This window comes from Thermobia domestica, chromosome 9 (assembly GCF_964235325.1).
Source record: "Thermobia domestica chromosome 9, izTheDome1.hap1.1, whole genome shotgun sequence".
NCBI lineage: Eukaryota > Metazoa > Arthropoda > Insecta > Zygentoma > Lepismatidae > Thermobia > Thermobia domestica.
The window spans coordinates 165,123,272-165,142,201 of NC_137462.1; the positions used below are offsets into that span (position 1 = coordinate 165,123,272).

Below are 18,930 nucleotides of genomic sequence, written 5' to 3' on the forward strand. Positions count from 1 at the left end.
GGAAAATTACTTAAAATGGCTTGTTCGTTGCATTTCATTAGCCCTGACAAAGATACATTTTATTTTCTCGTCAGATTGTGATTTTCGTTGTTGTTCAACTTCATTATAATGCTCCCATGTATTCGAGTGGTTAGCATGCATACTTTGAATTCAAGTGGTCCCGCGTTTGATACTCATTGGAAGCACATAAATTTTGCGTTGATTTAGCTAAGAGATAGCGAAGTCTTCTAGAATGCCAGATACTACGGCAATGAAAGTCGATTTGCTGATCACACATCATCCTCCTAAAAGCTGCTGACTGATTATAGACTTTCTTGGACTCGTAACACCTGGGAGCTTATTGAATATTATTGTCGCCATCAATCACCAATGTTAATCCTTGAAAAACAACTTGACGCCAACTGGGTTTTTGTTTTGACTGAAAGTGTTTTAAAAAAATTAAAGTACCTTTGAATTGATATACTACAAAAGAACCGATTGGCCAACGATAATAATTACAACTACATTCAGATTCAATGCAAATCACTATGATTTGACTACCGATTGATGATTACCAACATTGCTAATAAATAAGGCTAATGTTTAGCAGAATGGGTCCAGCAATTGTTTCTAAAAAAAATGTTACAATTTCGGTCATTTCTGTTCACATTAGGTTAGTTTAGGTGAGTTTGGGTTAGTTTAGGTTAGGTTATTTTATGTTAGATTATGTTAGTGTAGGAGTCCAGCATAATTTTCCAAAAAATGATAGAGTTTCGCTTATTTGTGCTTATATTCAAAGGCGCAAATCTGTCTTCAACATTGGGGGGGACAGGTAAGACGTTCCCATATATATATATACGATGTTCAAAATATTTATGAAGTTAAAAAACAATGCTCTGACGGATCAGGGGAGCAGAATTGTTTTCAGTGACGTATTTAGGAGGCTATCGGGCTCATTCTCCCCTCGAAATAATTTGTTAGTTTTACGCATTCCACGTACAACAATAATCCTTCTTACCATTTTTAAGAATGTCATTGACTTTCCATTTTCTTATGCTTTTTGTTCAGAAATAATACTGTATTTGTCAAATTTCATTCCATATAAGAACTGCGTCCTTAATAGTTCTTTCTGTCATCCTTTCTATTTTTCTTTTTCTTTTTCTTGACGTTACTACTTTCATTTCGCCTATCATACTTTATCGACCGTTGTCAGTTGTGATTCAAGTTGGCCGTCATCAGTAACACCAAAACTAAGAAGAGTTGATAAGCGAAACTAATGTACCACACCAACATGCGCGGATATCAACATGACAGGACTTTAGTTATTATAACAAAGGAACAATATATCGTTTAGTTATTTTTAAATGAAGGAAATGTTTGCATTAAAGAAAATCAAAACGGGGGAATAATTAGCCCGGGAAATTAGGACGGCCAAGAGGATGTTTTCTTTTTCTTGTATGAATAGAATAAAGGGTTAGATTCACCTCTAAATTTTTGTATCATATCATATAGGATTTATCGATCTGTAATTCTTGCCATTATAACTTCAAAATGCATAAATTAAAATATATTTAATTCTCAAACTCAGGTGGGCAATTGCCCACTTCCTTCCTTGTGTTGGGCATAGCCCTTGAAAGAAAATCCTAAATACGCCATTGGTTGTCTTCAACATTGGAAGGTGGGCAGATTTGAGGCTTATTCTAGATAAGGGAGATGAAACTCATATTACGGTAGATGAATCTGATCAACTGTTGTAGAGTATATTATATATTAGGTGATGTAGATGAAGTAGTAGTACATATCAGTATTACAAATCACTGATGTGAAAACATTCTGAAATCTGAATACATGCATATTTATAATTGGTATGTTTCTAATTAGGCATCCACAAAGATCCACGTTAAAATTGTTTTATAGTAATATAATAATATAAATGACGCCTTCCCCAAAACCATGAAGAAAGAATATCAATTATGTATGACGCAACAATACTCTTTGAGCAAAATGATTATAATCTCAATAACATTACAGGAATCGTTTCGGAAATCTGACGCGTTATACTCTTTACTTAACAGATGTAACCTTAAGATTATAGAGAAAAATGTTCCAGCAATTGAATTCTTTTCTTTGCTTACGAAACATCCTCTCTCAAAAGAAAAATTGGGACACGCGGAAATACGTAGGAACAAACCATGGTTCGAACTAGCAGAGAAGAGAAAACAGGCAAAATTACGTTGGCTACAAAATCCGAATGAAATAACTACACAAAATTTCGTAGACATCAGGCGAGGAACTTCCAAAACTCTTAGAACAAAGAAACGCGATATTTTGAAAGCTAAAATTTTGGAACTTGAAGATAATAGTAAAAATAAAAACATTCGGGACATGTATAAAGGGATAAACGAATTTAAGAAAGGCTATGAACCTCGTTCTTATATATGAAAGAAAGCTGATGGAACAGTTCTCACTGATACAGACAGCATTTTAAATAGATGGAAAGATTTCTTTGACGATTTGCTTAACACGCAGCCAAAAACTAATGTGCGTGGAGAAAGGAAGATACACACCGCAGAACCATATATTCCAGAACCCAATCGAATAGAAGTAAAAATCGCTATAAAGAAATTAAAGAAACACAAATCTCGGGTGTAAACGAAATTCCGGCTGAGTTAATTTTAGCTGGAGGCAAAAAATTGTGGAACAAGATACACAAACTCATTCTCCTTATCTACAACAAGGAAGAATTGCCACAAGAGTGGGAAGAATCAATCATTGTTCCAATCCACAAGAAAGGGGACAAAACTGGCTGCAATAATTATCGAGGCATCTCTCTTCTGTTAATATCCTATAAAATCCTTTCAAACATTCTATTAGCAATATTGACCCCATACGCAGATGAAATGTTTGGAAATTATCAGTGTGGATTTAGACGAAATCGATCAACTATCGACCAAATATTTACCATTCGCCAAATACTTGAAAACAAGCGGGAATACAGTAGTCCGGTACATCAACTATTTATTGATTTTAGAAAGGCTTATAACTCGGTTAGGAGAGAAACATTGTACAACGTTCTTACAGAATTTGGAATACCGATAAAGCTAATTAGATCAATTAAGGCATGTTTAAATGAATCCCAAAGTAAAGTCCGGGTAGGAAAATTTTTGGCCACGAGCTTTCACGTTAACAATGGCCTGAAACAAGAAGATGCGTTGTCGCCATTATTATTCAACTTTGTCCTGGAATACGCTATAAGGAAAATCAAAGATAGCAACCAGGGCCTAGAGCTGAACAGTGTTCACCAGGTTATGCGTACGCTGATTATGTAAACTTAGTAGGGGATGATAGGAGAAAAATAGAAAGAAATGCAAAGGTCTTATTAGACGTGCTTGCATGGACATGGGTTTAGAAATAAATGCAGAGAAAACTAAATACATGGAAGTGCGTCGGGACCGTAATACGGCAATTCATGTATGTGTTAAAATTTTAAATAATACTTTTGATAAAGTGGATTCTTTCAAATATCTAGGATCAATATTAACAGACGAAAATCATATTCACGAAGAAATTAAATGTCGACTAAAAACAGGGAATTCGTGTTATTATTCAGTTCAAAACCTCTTGTCGTCGCGAATTCTGTCGAGGGATTTGAAGCTTAAAATGTATAAAACGATAATCATACCTGTTGTTCTGTGTGGTTTCGAAACATGGTCGCTTACTGAGTGCAGAGCATAGACTGAAAGTATTTGAGAACAAGATCCCGAGAGAAATATTCGGACCAAGAGGAACGGGAATGGGGAATGGTGGAAATTTCATAACGACGAACTACGTAAATTATACGGCTTACCAAACATTGTTAAGGTCATCAAGTCTAGGAGGCTTAGGTGGGCAGGACATGTAGCCAGGATGGAAGAAAGTAGGAACGCTTTCAAAGTGTTAGCAGTAAGACCAATCGGGAAACGACTTTTAAGAAGATCTAGGCGCAGATGGGAAGACAATATTAAGATGGATCTCGCAGAGATAGGAATACAAACTAGAAACTGGATCCAGTTGGCTAAAAATAGAAGTCAGTGGAGAGCTTTTGTGAACGCGGCATTGAACCTCCGGATTCCATAGGCTATAGAGTTAGTTAGCTTACGAAGCATGAGTAGATGCCTAGGCTGATACTACAAATAGATTAAATGTGCATTTACTGAAAAGATGGGTTCTACTGACGTTGGATAGTCTATATACTCTTCGTGTGCTAGGGCCTAGGGGAGAGGAGGAGATAAGATTTCATATCAGGTTACGTCACGCACAGTCGCACGCCTTCATTTTCATTAAAAATGGAAAAGCCAAGAGAAACAAATTTCATCTCTTTCCTTTGTGCCAGTCGGACACAACTCATCACAGTTATCTGCAAAAAGCACTTTTCAAATCGGATTATTGGGAGAGCTTCCAGTTCCAATGTTGGGGGGGGGGGGGAGACATGTCTCCCCATTTCCCCGGAATGTGTGCCCGTACCTACAGCTGAGACAACTTTCCAGCATGAGGAGAGGGGCATATCCTCCTCTGGCATTTATTGCAATTTGTGCCCAAATAGCGGAAGCGGAATTAATACATATTGATGAGACTACTAAACTCACTACAGCACGACGTTCAGTTTGAAATACTACAGAATACGATTCTTTTTTAGAAAAAAAAAATGGAAAAGCCAAGAGAAATCAATTTCATCTTACATTCCTTTGGAGCAGTCGGACATAAATAATGACACTTATCCGAAAAAGCACTTTTTAAATCAGATTATTGGGGGGGACAGTCCCCCCCAGGTCCAAGATTGGGGGGGACATGCCCCCCTCGTCCCCCCCCGGGATTTGCGCCAGTGCTTATATTAGGTTAGATTAGGTTACTTTGTGTTAGGTCTAAGTACTTGCGCATCATCCATTTTTCCTGTAAATTTTGTGTTTTTTACGTGCTTCTGGACCCCTTCTGCTAAACATAACCCATAAATAAGCCTAATCAATAAACTGCTAATAAATAAATAAGCCTAATCAATAAATACATCATACATTATTTTTTTAATCATTTCATTACTCGTGATCAACACGATAGACATAATTTGCTTAAATAAGTATTCAACTCGAAATTAACATTAAATCTCATAACTATTTCCTTGAACGACCTCAAACTCTGTGCTCTTATTACTTCCAAATCTAGACCTACTTACTTTCATAATCTCAATTGAGGTTTTATATCTTCAGGTGCAGGCCTAGGTCCCAATCGTCTTCATCATTAAGGATTGTTTTGTAATATATGGTAATGAATTCAATGTAAAAACTGATGAAAGTGATTGACGATAATGGAAGATGGCGAATCTGATTTTCAATTGATTGATTTCCGTATGGATTAATTGGGTTATCCTCGATACAAGAAAATATGATTCTGGCTTCTGCCACTTGCTTAAACCCTTTCCGGTCCTCATTATAACGAAACTATTTCAACTCTTAATTCCAACATCAATTTGAAGTTCCATTTTCAATACATTTTTTTTCTTTTCATTATTTTTACATAATATCCTTCCGATATTAATTTAAGAATTTTCCTCTGTAATACTATCCATAAAGTCTGTACTCAAAATTGACAAGGGAGACAGAATAAATGTTAGTAGACAATTTATGGTTCTGGGACCTATTTGGTCCATTCAGGTATCACATGTGTTTTGGACCAGTGTTTGGCAATCATCAAGGCAAAGGCAACTTAGCTGAGTCGGCTAAGCTAAAGCGCTTGACTGCGAACTCGCTATCTATCTTTTGTAATTTTTCTTCTCTTCTCTTCCCTTTTCCTTCAACTAAACCACATCCTCTACTACGTCGCTTCCAGATAGTTCTCTTTCCCTCTTTTGAAACATTATAATCTAACATTGATTTTTTCCCTCTTCGTGTTTCTCAATATTACTTTTCCGTTCTGTACCTTTCCGACTAATTTCCTCCTTTCGTTCATACCAAACGATTCTAAATGTTCAATAATTAAGATTTAAAAAAAAAAATAGTTTTGAACCATAGCTTATTTGGTTCGTGACTAATGCCATTAATAGCACTGATCAGTCGCGTAATAAAAGAAAAAAAAGAAAGAAAAGAAAGAGAGAGAGAAACATGAATCCCACTCTTCGGAAATCAATTTTGAGACCTTTTATAACTCAGAGGATAGACGTCTCAGATATAGGGCTATGCGATATTTTGATCGAACAATCGATAGTTTCCATCCATACAGTACATAAAATGGAAGTGTAGGATCGCATCATACAACACCGACCGACTGGGTTTATCGTCCCTTTCAGCATCGAAGCTATATGCGATATGGATCTACAGGTTAATCACATGAGGATCTGCCGGGAATCTGAAACGTTTGAAATGTTTTTTGGATTATAGATACCACCTATCGGACAAATGAATATTATGTCTGTTGTTAAGTATTAGGCTGGTGTGATTGAAATGTTCGTATTTGACGTGTGCCGATTCAAAAGAAAGGCAAAAAAAAAATTTCTCGTTAGTCAAAACAGTCTCGGTTGTAGCCACATACTTTTATCATTCCCCAAACGACGATTGGATTTCATGACGAAGGATTAATGGAGAACGCAAAAGAATGTATAGAAAATTGATCAAGGAATTAAGAAGATAATTTGCAAAGATAGGGAAATATATAATAGATGTAAAGGTGGCAAGATTATTTAAAAATAATACAGAAATTTGAATAACGTACATAAAGGTAAATTCCATGAAAATAGAATGGTAACAACTGATAACTAATATGACAATATAAAATATAGAATCTAAAGATGAAAACGAGCCTTTAATAAATTACTTTCACCTTGAGGAGGATGAAAAGAATATATTGAGGAGCTATAAGACAGTATGAATAAACTGTGTATTTTAGGCATTAAAACGAAAAACGAAGTGAACGAGAATGGCAAAGAAATTAGAATGCTTAGGAACAAGTTCAAAAAACAGAGGGAAATGAAGATAGAAAAGGTGGATAATATGCTTATTCAGTTTATTGCGAATACAGGAGAAGGTAAAATGAAATATTCGAAACTTTTTAGTGAAATGAAGAGAATCATCATAACACTTCTTTCAGAGTTAGATAAAAAAAAAAAAAAAAGTATGAGGACTATAGAACTACACTGGTGCAAATACATTTAAAAACACTGAGTGAGTAGGAATTCACGAGTTTGGTCCAAAGTTGTACACAAGAAGAAAGTGATTATAGATAATACTGTTCTCAACACTGCACGTATAGGACATCTTAAACATGTTATACAATATGTTCAAAAACGTATAGTATTTGTCTTAATACACATGTAACTACTCCGAGAGGCCACGCAACCAACTGTTCAGATGCGTAGCCAGTCGTACAGATGATGCATGTCTGTCTATTAGCTAGTCTTTGCCCGCAGAGAAAATGATAGGTTCATCTCTTAGTTAAGTATCTTTAGTTTTTCATAGTGATAATTAAAACTTTATGATTACTTCTCGCAGAAAATGCAATTTTAAGTTCCGTTCGCTACTGGACTACTTTCAGTTTTATTCATTTATTGATTGGAGTTGAACGCGTCGTTTCACCACTACGGCTAAAACAATGAGACCTACTAAGTTTATTCGAAACAAGTATCGAATCCGGAATCACACAGAGAGAGCATTAGAACTTGGACATGAATCGGCACAACACTTTCTTGCTTTATCATGTGACATGTTCTGTCGTCGACAAAAGCTAATAGCGTATTTCATGTACTTGCTTATTTTGTTTTGTTGCAATGCACAAGTATTTTTTCCTTATTACTTTCGTGATATCTCGCATTTACAAGAAAAATACGTGTAAGGTCAGCAGGTGCTCTGTGCATGGTCGCAGTTGCAAAATCCAAGATAAGCCTTGGAGGCCCTACTTAAGTGCATTTTTCTTTACACATACACACAAAGTTGAGAATGCTCCAAAAGCATTGCCAGAACAAACTTAAAAAGAATTAATTTTTATTAACTTCTACAGGTTTTATACCAATTGTTATATGTACTTTATTATTACACTCATTAAACAATTCTATCCATTTCTGTCCATTCCCTTCAGTAGAACTACTTTATTTATTTATTTATTTACATATTTTGCTTAAGAATTCTTTTTAAACGTTCTACGATATGTTATTTTACGAAGACAACAAACATTACAAATGGAGTTAGCATATATGCAAAATATTGCAAAGTATAATAATAAATTACAAATGTATATTATGTTGTATTGATATCTTCCCACAATATACATACATGGTGGCCCAAAATTAGGTGTACACCCCTGTCTGGATCAAGTATAATATTTTAGCTTATTGGTTTAATTGTTTCGGCTGTTCCAAGCTTAAAATATAAGTAAAAAGACATTAAGAACAAATAATAATGAAACTAAGTGTACTTGATGGATAACGATAATAAATCATATAAAAAGCAATGAGTTGATCAGTACGAGACTGTATACCTACTTTTGGACCACCTTGTGTTCCGTTAAACACAAAGAAAGGTCCTGAAATTGTAAAAGCAGTAACAATTAAAAAAAAAAAAGAAAAAGAAAAAAGAAAATCATACACATCCATGGGGTGCCTAGAAAAGTGATCTCAAATTCGAGTTATAAAATACTTACTCATGGCTCGAATATGTCAGTATAAATTAATATAAAAATAATAATTAGAAATTTATTCAAGCGTGGGCACTTTTTACTAAGTGGGATGATCGTTAGTTCTTTGAAGAATACATATATTTTTCAGTTCATAGTCCCAATTCCCATTTTGATTCCCTTTCCTTTCCTTTTACACTAATGTCATTTGTATAGCAATTCTATAAAGTATACGAAACATAAATCGCTGCCCAGATAGCCATTATTCACCTGGGTTCATCTTAGTTATCTGTGTTAATAGTCGCTCTCAAATGACTTGATGTTTGAGGATTATTTGACATAATAGTCACCAGCAGACGTGCTTTATTGCATAACAAAGGCAGTTACACTCGACGCTCGTAAACCCCGCGAATGTGATTTGAACGTAAGAAAATGTTTCGTGATGTAGATTCCAGGGGCAGATCCAGAACGGACTGAGGGGGGGGGGTTGTAATACTGCTACTTATAGCTACTTTTAAGAGCTCCAAACACTGGGATTGGTTTTACTTATATATAAAATAAGAAGCGATCGCACCCTTGGATCCGCCCCTGGTAGATTACACATATCTTTATTTTTCGCAACACATAGTAAACAAAAAAAAAAAAGAATGAGAGACTACCAGGTGGGTGCCGATTGAAATTAGGGTTGCTATCATACCCCCCCCCCACACACACACACACACATTTTAAATATTCGAGGAGTGTTCATTAAGTGTTTCCTCTGACTCACTCACTGTTGAGTGAGATAAATGAAAGTTTGTACAGACGTTAGCCCTTTTCTACCTCGGAGCCTCCAATAGCCACACACTTTTCTCACCTCTTATACTCTTGTGGAGACCTTGTTTCTAGAAATTCGCAGGTTGTTCCAGAAGCAATGACTTCACTTCAGAAATCAGCGTTTCATCGTCTTGGAAATAGTTTTTCTTCAAATAATGACTTAACGGTTAGGAAGAGGTGAAAGTCAGATAGTACAAGATCAGGAGAATACAGGGGATGGGAAAGGATTTCACACCCGCAGAATTATGATTCTGTCTGGGCAACATGAAAGTTGTAAGCTGAAACGTTGTCTTGAAAAATACGGAGAACTTTGGTCAGCATTCCACGCCTCTTGGTTTAAATAGAATCCTGTAATTTCTGCAGCAGTGAAGCATAGCGTGTCCATGTAATTGTGGTACCCTTCGATAGGAAATCCATAATCACCATTCCACACTGGTCCCAAAGCTCTGTCGACATGACTTTGACCGCTGAGACTCGAATATGAACCTTCTTTGGAGTATTACTTTGAGCAGACCTTAGATAGACCCACATTTCATCCTGAGTTGTTACTCTATCAGTCAAAATAATCTTCTGGCTTTCGTGGTACAATATCTAAAGTTTCTGGGGCCCAATTACTCATTCCTGCTTTGGAAAAGGTGTCAATAGCCGGGAAATCCATCAGGCAGGTATCATATGCGTATGCAAATGTTCATGGTTATTTTTTCCATACCAGGTATACCATAAACTTATCTTCACATAGTTGGCAAATGGTTGACATAGATGGCGGCTCCCACTTGCCCAATAATGTATTCATCAATGGCGCACGTTCAGTGCCGTGCCGTGGAAAATCAGCGCCCGGGGCGAGAGTATACGAAGGCGCTCCTGTACATATGAGTGAGGTCGACGGACCAGGCATCACCATGGTTGGCTCGAAGCATAAGAAACTTTTCAGAAATAAGCCCTGCTTTTCCTTGACTCTGACCATGAGTACTTTCTATTACCTTTTCCCATTCATTTTATATATGTGCACATGCATTTTCCTATCATAAGTAACGTTAGCACCACTGACTAAAGTAAAAAGAGGATTTAAGTACATACTAGTAATATTCCAAGTAATTTTTCCTCTTTTTTTTCCTCCCGAATTTTTCGCCCACTTACTTCGGTACCCGGGGCCGTCGCCCCGCTCAACTTGATCTATCTCTACACTTTCTTTCATTCTAGTGGCTGTAACAGAAAATGTTAGAAGTTGAAAGGTGCAAGTTTTCGCGTAACCTATAAAGATATGTCTATCTATATATTAAAATGTTAGGTTTATATGTTTGTGGTCAAGATAAGTGTATATGTTTGTGGCCAATCCTTTCGACAGTGAGTTCTCGGGAACCATAGGCTCTAGGAAGATGCCGCGCCGTTTTCAATTATCGATTACAAATTTTGTGTAGATTGTTCAGTTCTAATTGAATAATTATATATAAAAAAAAAACATGGCTGTTATTTCTTTATTACATTTTTAGGGGCACACTGGAAGTGTTGACATTTTTTGAAAAGTAAAGCATCATATCCTAGTGTTATACATTCCAACACCACATATTCGTACGGAGGGAGTTGTATATCTCTCAGGCGTTTCTTTCTTGCCCAAATGATAATGAAAAACGAAGGATAACCATTTCTCCAGTCTATGATGAATCTTTATTGTTTGGAATGTTTTGCACCATATATCACTGACATAGTTAATAGTGTGTGTAATGTAATTGTTTACTACATACTGGATGCAAGAAGAAAGAAAACACTGATCATACATGAATTAGAAACTCCAACCGGAAGTAGGCTTAAATCCTGCAAACGGTGCGAGATATTGAAAAAATAATAATAAAAAATATCTCCTTTATGATACCCCTTGCCGATTTTTATCAAGACATCTTTCACTTGTCTGTAAAGGGACATGTATAGTAGATATGAGGAATGACAAGGAGATTCATGTCATATGTGAATGATGCGCTGAGTAGAGAGCGCAGGTTCAGCTAGTTAAAATAAAGACATGGCAAATGCATATGTCGAACATCTACCCTATTGAATAAAGCATATTTAATTAGCAGCTAAACAGTATCCCGTACTTGTAACGAATAAACATTAGATACAAAAATAAAATAAAAAACATTTGTTAATTAAGCAAATATGTACTGTCAACTGACGCATTTTAACTTTTTCCTGATTTAGCAGTGCACTGTTTGTATAGAACAATTACCAGTTGTGTCAACAGAATATGCATTACAAGTGAAGGTGAGAAAACGTGGAATAGAAACGTGTTGTGTTAAATGTGAAGATGATACAAGTTATGAAACTATAGTAGCATTCCTTCTTGTCGCTACACGATTTCTGGCTCGTTTCAAAAACATTACCAAAAATTGTCTTTTACTGATTGTTTTCCAGAATATCATTGCGGATAATTGCGAGAACTATTGCTATTAATGGCGTGATAAGTGGCGAATTCAAATATAACTTACGTAAATTGTGTGGTAATAAACAAACTAAGCAGGATTGGACTATCCTACTCGGTGCGCACTCCTCATCATGACATTCTCCATCCCAAAAATCGACTGAATAAGTTACATTTCACAACACAAACTATATTATAATTAGTTATTGATATAGCTATTATTACACAATATTAGTAACTTATAACCGAATAAAATGCCCAAACATGAGACATATAGCAAAGGATAGCACTTATTGTGCGGAACAAAATGATGTGGATGAGTGTGAATCCTCATCTGTAGTTTTTGAAATAATGGAGATTTTTTTTGTAATTTTCAAAATTTATGTTAAACAATAATTACGTCATCTATTAAGATAAAAGTGATATTTAACAATCATCATCATCATAGGTATTCTGCCCTTACTGGCAGGTCACTTGCAGCAGCTGAGAAGCTTCCATGCTCCACGATCCTTCGCTAACCTCTTCGTCTTCACGTATGATCTTTCTGTTTTTATATCATCTATTAATTGTAGTTTCATTCGGCCCCTCCCTCTCTTTCCCGCCACAACGTCCCTCATGATACCATTTCTTCTTAGGCAATGTCCCAACCAGTTTCTCTTCCTCTTCTTAACAATATCTAAAAGTGTTCTTTTTCTCCCCCACCATTTCTAACGACCTCTCATTCGTTTTCCGCTCGACCAAACTAATTCTTTCCCGTCTTCTCCACACCCACATTTCGAATGCTTCCAGTAGTTTTTCATCACTTTTACCTAATGTCCACGTTTCCGCCAGTACAACACTCCACACAAAGCATTTTATGAGTCATTTTCTCAAATCTTTATTCAAGGTCTCACAAAAGAGATTTTTCTTCTTCTAAAAGCTTATCCTTATCAAATTTGTCATTGTGACACTAGGAAAATGACAATACAGAGATATAGCTGGAGCTGCGGTGGCTCCATGGTAGAGAGCTCATCTCTGGTACATGAGCTCCCAGCTCTCGCAAAATGCGTAGCTTTCTTCGGGGTTCTCCCGTTTCCTCTCACAATTATCGTTCATCTCATCATCACTGTCCCCCTTAGCCTCGTTTCATATTCATATGTCGTACTAAAAAAATAAATAAAAGGAAAGGAAACAGATATATATAGCTCAAAGTTATAATTAACATTTAAGTTGTACTTTTATTTAACTATGATATTGTCCAAAGATAAAACATATAATTATCGATAGATGACACCAAGTTGAATAAAATCACTTCGGTGAGAGTAAATTATCGTGCAGTTTTGGAAAAATATCGAGAAAAAAGCATCTTTTTTGTTGCCAAGAAATATGTCGTTCGTCGGCAATAACAACTAATAGTTGTTATTCTCCTGGAAGAGATTATTTATAAGTAATGTAGAGGGCTACACTCACGTGAATGGTCCACTGGGTCCTGATCCTCGAAAAAAATTGTATTTCGACATGCATTTGCACATTTTCTTAATAAAACTATACTTCTTCAGCAGATTGATGTAAAATACAAAGATTTGATCTTTTACTTTATCTGTATATATTTTTCCCTTTTACAAAACAATCTTTTTTGTTTTCTTTTCTGAGAATAATCATTACTTATAACATTTGAGAGACTATTTGCAATCCTTTATGTCTCCTTGTAATGTTCACTTCCTTAATTAATTGAAATGTATGCCTTCCAGTAGTAAAAGCATTAATTATACGATAATAGACATAGTGCTACTTAATGTACACATAACTTTGGAGAATATGTATTATTATTATTATTATTATTATTATTATTATTATTATTATTATTATTAAGTACAAAAGTTTTCTTTTTCTACATTGTTGATTGGAAAAGAAAGAAGGAATTGTGATTCAATTATAGAGCAGATGTGAAGGAAGTCAGACTTTGCAATCCCTTTTAGATCTGAAAATGTACTATACTTGTTCTAAACTAAAATACATGGAAGATCGGAATGTCATTAAAAGTTCTGTCATATTATGTAAGATAATTACTTTAAACAACCATATCCCAGAGATCTGAGGTAAGTAATTGGTTTATGTGTTATATAGCATTTTTATTTTTGATTTTTCATACAATATATTTGGGTTATCAACTTTTTACTGCAATAAATTTGGAGGAAAACAAGTTGTTTTAAAACTCTAATGTTTAATATCTGAACATATAAGTTTTTTTTATATATGTATCGTTTGTATTCGTGAATACTTTATGAGTGCCTAATGAAGTTGATTTTTCTACAGCCTTCTGTGATGGGAAACATTTTCTTTGTGTTTTTAATTATGAATGGATGGGGAGGGAGGGATGAGACCTTGATTACCATAATCTGTCTACATGAAATTTAATTGAGAAAAAAAAAATACTTTAATCTATTTCAGAAAATCGAATTTATTGGTGACCTTGGAAAGATTATATAGGCTTCTATCATATGTAAATGATATTATCTATACTTTATTTACGTAATCATGGGACTTTAATATACTATATTGTTAGCACAACGAATCAAAGCAGAGATCGTAAGGAGGATTTGTTTTGTTTCTACGCAACACAAGTTTATTTTATCGTAGGCCATGTCAAGACTTTGATAATGATAAGTGCACGTCGTATACAATAGTGTAGTTGAAACAGTATGTTCTAGATAGCATAACATGAAAGCTGATTAAAAGGTGTTTGTATAGAAACTTTCTATTGTATTTTGTACAGTAACGTTCAATTTATGATCCCAGTAAAGTCCTCGATTCTCTAAACAATCCAATCCCTAAATAAATGGAAATATGTAAATTCCAGTATCTCAAATATGTACTCAAATATTTACGTCCCGATTATCCATTTTATAGCTAAATCTAACATGAACTGGTTAGTTATAGAAAATATGGTTTTAGCTAATAGCTATAATTTTGGCCAATTTATATTCATAATTTCCGATTGCTAGCCATTTTTCTTAGCAGTATTCGTATCTCTTTTCCAATCAGAATTTCTATTAGAAAAATATAAATTGAAATGAAATGCAGCTTGTATTTCTAATTCTTATTTGCTAGCAGGACTTGTATTGCACATTAGAGTAGGTATTTTACTTGTATAACTCTTATAAATGCGTCACAATCTCACGGTAAATCGGGGTTTCTGAAACTACCGTTTCCTATAGCTACTTTGTATATGATTTGTTCTAAATGCATGTTTTAACGTGGGTCGTGTAAGTTTCTTTCTTTCTGTTGTTGTTGTTGTTTTAGACCAATAATGCCTTCAAAATATAGCCACCATTACTGCAAAAATTGGAAACAAAGAAAGTAATTCAAGGAATTTAAGTACTTTTTGTAGTCAATAAGAGAACATTTTTGTAAGTGTTAAAGGTAAAAGTAGTTGATTTGAGAATAACAAAAAGAATATTACAGTATATATTTTAAGTTAATACACTTAAGTTAGAAAAAAAATTGATTATTTTCTTCTTAAATTCTATTAGTGATAAATTTAACTAAATTTTAGATAAGTTTAGCCTTTTTAGTTAAATTCTGTGAGTTATTTAGCTGCTTTCTGAATGTATTGGTATATGTTGGCAACACTAGTTACGCCAGTTTATTTAGTCAAATACTTTCATTATGTATCCTTCCTATACAGTATAAATACAAGTCCGATGGATGTTTTGGGGTCAACGTCTCACAAAACCATCTAGTATATAATAAAAATAACATAGTTGTGTTTTTCTCCCTCTTTCCTACCCGCCGTTCAAATATGCACCAATTTCTTCTAATCATGAAACGTTTGAATGAAATGCGTTTAAATTACTGTTCCCGTACATACTTATCATTGTTGTTACGATATACAGCAGCAACTCTTAGTAGCGGCACCATGCAGTACAACACTGGTCCAATTATCTTTACTTAGGGATGTAAAATACCTGGGTATTTATTTCAGCGGGTAAATACCCTGAGTAAATACCCGGGTATTTACCCAAAATGGGTATTTTAGTGGGTATTTTATGTTTCAATTAGCAATAAATGGATTTTATCGTTGTCAATGAAAAATATAATGGTCATTTGTATCACCTGCAATAGGAGCACTAAATAACTATCTAATTAGTCATTTTTTCTAGTAATTAAAGAATGAATTTGATATTTATTAAGTAATACAGGAGGATTTCCTACCTACTCACCATAATAATTTTCTTTCTACTTACACTAAATTTCCTTCTATTACCCTTGGCGGAAAATAATTATCCATTCTACCCTGTGAATTCTTACCTTGGTGTGCCCCTGAGGCGTCTAATCAACTACGCTGTAGAATTTGGTAGTGGATCAAACCAACACGAAAATTTAAAATTTATGACAGAACGTAACGATGACTAAAGAAAGTGAAGTCAATTGTCACCAAACTAGTCATACAATATTATTAAGTATTCTGCCTGCCAGCAGCTCCTGATATTAATGACATGGAATTTAAGTTCTTCCTTAGGTTCGCCTCTCATGAAACGACCTCCATATTTCTCAATCTGTCTCATCTTCTTTTACCTTACAATACATTCTCCAGTTTTTCAAATCACCGATGAACACACTAACTAAAGTTGAAAAGGGACAACAATGCAATATACAAGCATCAGAAAGAGACAAACCACAGGATAGGGTGGGAAGGAGCAGAGGTCATAGAAGTAGAGAATAGAACTTTGGTGAGGAAATGGAAAGAAGCCAGGGAGATTATGAAGACAGGAGACAAGGTGATGAACTGGAATGCAGGATTCTCGATAAATAAGGAGTGGGAGAAGATTCTGCTTAAAGAAGAAGAAATGGAAAGGAAGGAGAAAGAAAGGGAAAAATTAACAAGGAAAATAAGGATAATTAGAGGACAGAATGTGTCCAACAAAAAAAAGTAAACTTTTAATTGGACACGTGTGCAGCTAAAAAATGAAAGTGGAAGCCACACAAGTGTTACTTTTTAATGGAGGGGCGGAGCGTAATTAAAAGTTGATCTCCGGAGAGTATATATAAGTGATGACCAACTCCCAGCAGCCAGAAGGAGTGGAAGTCTGATGAAGACAGTTATTGTGTTGAAACTGTTACGTGATACTGTTTTTTTACATATTATCACATAGCCTTGCTCATTATGTTATTGCGTATTAGTACAAAATGCAAAAAAGGCCTCATAGAATAGTTTTAAGTAACTAATTCCTGATTTTTAGAAGCGTTCACTAAATGGAGTTTAACACTAAGAATAATGGTTTGTGAAAGAATTTGTTGGAATAGCATGTTTAAAATATTAATGTGATAAACAACATTAAGCTGTATAGTAACTCAGTAATATTTATACTTTAAATTATTCAATATAGAACAGCAATTAACCTGTACCATATTTGGAGTACTATAAAACGACCACAAATTTTACAGTTCTACTCAGAATCAACCGTAAGATCAGAGTCGGAATCATCACATAATTCTTCAATATCAACATCACTATTACTCGCTTCTTCATTTCCTTCTGTTTCCCATTTCTCTGTATCCTCTTCCAATGTCTCTGGTGTTTTGTTCTGTTCCATGGCAACCGGTGGTGACTTGTTTCTTGATGATCTTGGTCCTGAGTGTTGCATCCGCGAAACTTCAGGCAATCTCTTATTTAAAAGCTTTCAGTTATAAGAAGGATATGTTAGTTTTCCTGTCCTTTCCAATGATAAACGATTTATTGTTTTACTAAATGTAGAGAGAGTTATTTCTGAGCCAGCAGATGTAACCGGAGCACAAAGGATTCGAATGCCGACATAAGCTAATTCAGTGATGTCTCGAAACCCTCTCCACCAAAGTAGTGAGCTCATTTGTTCCACTCCGTCCCACAAAAACTTCCTTGCCCAATTTCCTTCCCTGTCCCTATAGTCAGTCAAATGTGATCTCAGTAAAACAGAATTCAATCCCATTTGTTTTCCAACTTCCCAAACGAAGTTTACTCCATCCAGCAATTCTTCAGCGGTCAATTTGAAGCCGTAAAAAGTGGGATTGAGGAGATCTGCAGCCAGATGAATTGAACCCAAGCCGGGTTTACTTCTTTGTTTAAATTTTTCCATCATTCATTGCTCTTCTGTTTTCGAAAGAATTGATGATGGTAACTGTTCTGTCAGAGTTAGATGAAGGCTCTAAAATTTGGAGTGCAAAGGTTTATCTGATACTCATTTTACTCGAAGCAATTAATCAAATTTATTCTCAAGAGGTTTCAAAATGGCTACAAGGTTTTAAATACAAATCCGGAATACATCATCAAGAAGTATTTTCTTTATTTCTGAAGGTAATGACGATTCCTCACTCTCGCGAGCGTCTGAAGCCCGGTTTTATTGACAAGCACACTTTGGAGGCATTGTAAATAGTTTCCTCATCTTGTTTTTTTCAGGCAACTTTAACGAAATTATAATCCTTTTCTCCCTTGAGTTTTGTGTAAATAGTGCTTGCAGGTGATGGCTATGTTTGATTGTTTTAACAACATCAATTACACTTCCTAGTAATGTCTTTACCGATGGAAATCCGATTATGTCAGAACAAAGCAAATGGAGAAGATGAACAAGACAACCCAAAGATACTATGCTAGGATACTTCTGTTTTACTAATTTAAAAGCTGCCCTCATGTTGGACGAGTTGTCTTCTATGATTATTAAAAATTTTTCAGGGTTGTGTTTTTACAGAACATTCATAATCTCTTCAGACAAGTAATGTGCATCGTGTTTATTTTCTTTCGACAACGCGAAATCAACAAAATCAGGTCAGGCTTTAAAATGACGAAATAACTGATAGATTCATTTCTTAAGTTACTCCAACCGTCACACTGTAAATATAGATTTCTTGATTCCTCTAACTTCATTTTAACTTCCTCTTGTATTTGACTCTGTTGAGCATCCCAGTAACTCGAAGCCAGGCGATACCTTGATGGGAGAGAATACGAAGGACGAATTTCCTTTTTAAAAAATTCAATCCACAAAGGGTGATCAACAAGTAACAGGGGACACCCACTAACGAAGATCGCTTTGGCAATGCTTTCCTTCAACGCTTCCTGTAAAACTTCATTAAGGTTC

General features: G+C 35.1%; 1 long non-coding RNA gene across 2 annotated transcripts in view; it reads left to right on the forward strand.

Moving 5' to 3' along the window:
* LOC145695166 (uncharacterized) overlaps positions 1 to 18,930 on the forward strand; it is a 150,054-nt gene that overhangs the window by 18,502 nt on the left and 112,622 nt on the right. The window lies entirely within an intron of this gene.